Here is a 6,000-nt window from a genome sequence, read left to right on the forward strand (position 1 = left end):
AATTTTCAATTTATGTACTAATGTTTAAATTTGTTCCTGTTTTGGTCACTCATCGTTAAATTGATAATAAAAAGCCTTTTTCTAAATGGTATAATAACACATTTAGTCATCAATACTTACATAATATATCAATTTGATCCTCAAACTTCCTAACCAAAGCTTTCAACTTTTTAATTAGACGCATTCCATGCCATGAACAAGTTGGCAAAATCACTACAAATTTGCTAAATATAAGTATATTATTAATTTGTAGTTGAGAGAAGTGTTTTTTGGGTTTACAAATTTATAGATATGGAATGTCTCTGTTTTAAAAGTTGAAAGCTTTGGTTAGAAAGTTTGATAATCAAATTGATAGAATTTGTAAATATGAAGGGTTAAATTTATTGAATTATTTAGAATTAGAATCAAATTGATAGAACATGCAAGTATTGAGGACTAAATGTGTTATTATATTAGTTAGAAAAAGAAAAGAATTTCCATCATCAATTTAAAAGTGGGTGACCAAAACAAGAATGAAGGCATAGCTGGGTGACCATGTCTTCCAATTTTTTTGAATTTTTTTCTGTTTATAGATTTTTTAACTTTTATATGTATTTTTTTAAATTTTTTTAAAAAATTTATTTTTTATAATTTTTATATAGAATCAAGATAAAATTAACAAAAAAAATTTTAAATAACATAATTTAATGAATTTAATTACTATTATTTGATTAGGTTTAAAATTTTCAAATTTTAAAAATACAAATACTGAAAATGACCAAATTAAAATACATGTACTAAATTCACAACTTATACAAGGTACAAAATCTAGTAACAATTATATTTGTACTATATTATATCTAAAATAATCAACTCAATCTATTCAAGCTCATGCAACGTCAAAGTTACGCAATTTTTATTTAGTCATTTTCCACTCAATCACTCTATCCAATAGAAAAATTATCACTCAAAAAATAAGTGAAAAATAACATAGTAAATAAGCTTTAAATATGTTTCAAGTTAACAAGATAAATTCACAAATTCAATTCAATCTTCAAGGAGGATGTCATCTTATTTATATTAGTCAAGTAGTAGAAGTTGATGTATTTAAACTTTTCAAGATAATCTCTCAGCAAATATTATCTTCACTTTAATTACAATAATTGTATATTATCTTTAATTTCATTTCAAAATAATCCCCTAAGTAGATGTTATCTTCAATTTAATTACTCTTAAAAATAATTGGATATTGATGACTAACTCGGAATGTTGCAAGCGTCGTATGTCCGATAATAGTTCTTGCGCCATTTGTGGTCACAATATGGAGACGACAACTCACAGTATAAGGGACTGTCCATCTAAAAGAGTGATATGGCAATCGGTAGTCCTAGCATGCTTGGAGGATGTTTTCTATTTGGTTCCTATTGATTCTTGGTTAGTGGGGAACCTTTGGAACGTGAAGGATGTGATGTTTAGAGGGGTTTGCTGGGAGATTATGTTTAGTGTTCTGGTATGAAAGATTTGGACATCTCGTAATCAATTTATTTTTTGTAATGCAACTCACAGCGTTGCTGATATTGTGTCTAGTAGTTTGGCTTAGGCTAAAATAATTTTAAAAACTTCGATTGCTAACCAGACCACTGTGCATGTGAGGTGGTGTTGGCCATTGGAGGGGTGGTACAAACTAAACACAGATGGAGGGGTCAACCAAATAACTGGTGCTGCGGTTAGAGGCAGGTGGATTCGAGATTCTATGGGACGATGGATTACTGGCTTTAGCCGTAACATCGGATGTTGTTTAGTTTTACTGGTTGAGTTGTGGGCTGTATATGACGGGTTGGGAGTATCTTGGGAAGCCGACATTTGTAGGTTAGTGGCCGAGAGCAATAGTCAAGTTGTTGTTGACCTTCTTAAGTCTGCTACTAGGCGAGATTCAATCACTCTGGTTGATGATTCAAAGCTTGCTATCTCGAAAATGGCAAATGGATGCGCAGTATGTGGTGCGAGGTGCCAATTCTACGGCTGCTGCCATGGCCAAATTCGCCAGGGATCTACCTCTGGGCATTCATTTATTTCAACAGCCTCCTGCTTCGGTTGATCTACTGGTGGAGCATGCTAAGATTCAATAAACTCTGAAGAATTGATTGTGATACTGCATTAATTCTTTCCAAGCATTACATGCATTTAATACAAAGATGATGATAGTTAGTTAACTACCTTTACTAACAGTTTTGTAAATAATCATACTAACAGTAACTAACTGAATATTTATTTACTCCTGATATACCTCATACTTATTCACTTTCTTCTTCACCAAAACCTACTAATTCATGTCAACAACTCGAAGCTGATCTTGAAATCTAGTGAACACTGCTGTGGACAACGGTTTGGTTAATATATCCACAATCTGATTGGAAGCAGGAACATGTCCTACTTGGAGCATCCCAACTGCCACCTTCTCTCTGACAAAGAACATATCCAATTCAACGTGCTTGAATTTGGAGTGCATAACAGGATTCTCTGCTACTGCAAATGCAGCGGAGCTGTCACACCATATCATTCCCTTGTTTGAAACTGAAGCACACAACTCAGTTAATAAGGATTGAATCCACACCATTTCTGCAGCTACATGAGCAATATTCCTGTATTCAGCCTCTACTGTAGATCTAGAGACCACTTGTTGTTTTCTTGAGCTCCAAGAAATCGGATTCCCTCTAAGAAACACACAAAATTCAGAGGTCGACCTACGGTCATCAACATCCGAACCCCAGCTAGCATCTGAATATCCTTCAAGCAAAAACTTGGAAGCTCAAGTGAATTTCAAGCCATAGTTTAGTGTCCCTTATAAATACCTCAATATCCTTTTGACAGCTTTGTAGTGCAAGTCCAACGGCTTATGCATGAACTGACACACCTTGTTTACTGAGTAAGCTATGTTAGGTCTGGTGATCACCACGTATTGTAAAGCACCAACAATGCTTCTGTATTGATGCTCATCCTCAACAAGACTCCCTGCAGCAGCTGACAGATGACATGTAGTGATCATTGGTGTTGGCAAACCATTCTATTTATCCATGGATACTATTCGAAGTAAGTCTCGAATGTACTTTGTCTGAGACAAGAACATCCCTTCAGAAGTGTAGCGAACCTCTATGCCAAGAAAATAACTCAACTTTCCTAGATCTTTTAAAGAGAAATTAGTATTGAGCTGAGTAACAAATTGATCAATAGCCTTAGAGTAATTCCCAGTGACTATAATATCATCGACATAAACTAAAACATAAAGTAACTAAGCACTTGACCGAAGAATAAAGAGTGAGCTATCAACTTTGGAGACCTCAAACTTTGTGGCTACCAAAAAATCTTTCAACTTTTGAAACAAAGCCCGAGGGGCTTGTTTAAGACCATATAAAGCCTTTTTGAGTTTACAAACAAGCCTCTCACCATTTACTCCATGTTGTTCAAACCCTAGTGGTTGTAGCATATAGATGTCCTCACTCAAATCCCCGTTCAAAAATGCATTGTTGATGTCAACTTGTCGAAGTGGCCAGTTCAGAGATACTGCCAATGTAAGGACTACTCTGATTATGGTTGGCTTAACCACAAGACTGAAAGTTTCTTAAAAATCGACTCCGGCTTCTTGCAGATAACCTTTAACAACCAGCCTGCCCCTGTATCGAGCAATCGAACCATCTGCATGCCTCTTGATTCTGAAGATCCATTTACAGCCAACAGCACGTCAACCTTCAAGTAGAGATACAATGTCCTAATTATGATTAGCAAGCAATGCATTGTATTCAGCCTGTGCTGCTGTTGTCCAAATAGTGCTTTGAAACATTTCAGTGATCATAGTAGGCTCACTCTTATCCATGGCAGAAGTAAAAACCTTGGGCCTAAAAATACCACTCTTAGAACGAGTCTGCATGGGATAGTTATTTACATACACAGGAGCTGATGGAACTGCTACATTACCTTCAGTCTGATCAACAACTATAGTGTTATCGGCTATTGCAGGGGATTCAGTAGAAACACTAGAAGGCAAATAAAAAATATGCGACTGTCTAGGAGAAGATACGTCATGCGAGACTCTACCTGACCTGGGAGTTGCGTGTGCCAAAGTATGTCCAGAAGAATCCCGAGCTACAACTAGAGGAAGTATAGACTGTTGATGAAGGTCTCTCATGGAATCAACTAGAGATTGTGGGCAGAAACCATCATTAAAGGGAAACTTTGTTTCATCAAAGCGAACATGTCGAGACAGAAAAACCCGACCATCCTTAGCAAGGCATCTGTAACCCTTGGTGTTAGGAATACCACCGAGAAATACACATCTTTGAGACTAAAAGTTTAATTTACGTTGGTGAAACGGTATTAGATCAGGAAAGCAAGCACAACCAAATAACCGTAGCAGACCAAAGTCAGGTCTGAGATTGTAAAGACCTTCATAGGGACTAGGATGACTCAAAACAGGAGTAGGTAGCCTGTTAGTCAAGTAGACCGTATGCACAAAAGTATGGAACCAGAATTTTAAAGGCATACTGGATTGTGCTAAGAGAGATAAGTCCATATCAACTAGTTGCCTATGTTTTCTTTCAGCAACTCCATTCTACTCTGAGGTGTAGGGATAGGTAACTTATGTTGCACACCCAATCGAGATAGTTCTTTTGACAAAACATGATATTCGCCCCCCATCTATTTGTAGCATTTTAATAGATCGTCCAAATTGAATTTTAACCATCTGATGAAAATTCAAAAAACAGTGAGCCACTTCAGACTTGGTTTTGAGAAAATAAATCCAAGTGTATCTGCTATACATATCAACAAACGAAATGTAATAAAAAAAGCCATTTGAAGGCAGATGAGCTGACCCCCATATATCAGATACCACAAGCTCAAAAGGGGAAGAATACACTGTGTATGAAGTGAGAAAAGGTAGCTTGTGAGCTTTGCCTAACTGACAAGCTGTACAAACTTGTTGCAAACTACTTTGTTGGAAAGAAATTCTACAAGTCTTTAATACATGAGCAAGAATGTGATTACAAGGATAGCCAAGCCTGTTGTGCCACAAGGTGGACGATGAAAATTGAGCACTGTTCAGTAAGCTTGGGCTAGACTTCGAGGAATAATCGGCAGCAGTGGACGCAGAATTAGGAGCAGACTTAGACAATTGAAACCTGTATAGCCCTTCATGCATGTGGCATTCTAGCAGGGTCATCCATGTCTGAATATCCTTCATAAAACACAAAATCAGGTGAAATTCAAAGTACACACCATTATCTTTAGCAAACTAACCCACAGACATCAAATTCTTGCATACTACTAAAACATGCAAAACATTCTGAAGACGCAATAGTCTGGAGCCAGCTAAGAGAGTAGCTGAGCCTATGTTAGCGATAAAAATAGACTCACCATTGCCCATAGTGTCATGATTTGTACTTGAGTAAGGAGAAACAGTCGTGAGATTGAATACTTCTGGGGTGATATGATTTGTTGCACCAGAGTCAGGATACCAGATTGAATCGGGCTGGAAAGATGTAGAGGCTCGAAGAGGCACCTGACTGGAAGAGTTCCGAGGAAATGGGACACAATAGTGAGACATGGACGAACAAGCAGGAGTCGAGGAAGAACAACCTGAGCCATGTAACTGATGACAATTGACTTGCATCGAGTTAGAACCAGCAACACCAGAAAATTTTTTATCAAACCTGTGATAACAGGTCTGAACCATGTGGCCCACCTTACCACATAATTGATATTGTGGCCCAGTACGAGACCAACCCCTTCCAGTACCACGTGACCTACCACGAGACCAACCACGACATTGTCCTCTATAACTTTGCTTAGTATCCTGAGAATAACGAGTAGACTGATCAGACTATTTCAGGCCAACTTCATTGTCTTGCTGTCGAGAAGCTAAATTTGCTTGGCAAGGAACTTCTGTTAACAGCTCCAGTTGTCGTGCTTCACAATCAAGTAACATCCCAGTTAACAAATCAAGAGATAAAGGAGTTGCAGAGGCAA

This window comes from Gossypium hirsutum, chromosome D06 (assembly GCF_007990345.1).
Source record: "Gossypium hirsutum isolate 1008001.06 chromosome D06, Gossypium_hirsutum_v2.1, whole genome shotgun sequence".
NCBI classification, from domain to species: Eukaryota; Viridiplantae; Streptophyta; class Magnoliopsida; order Malvales; family Malvaceae; genus Gossypium; species Gossypium hirsutum.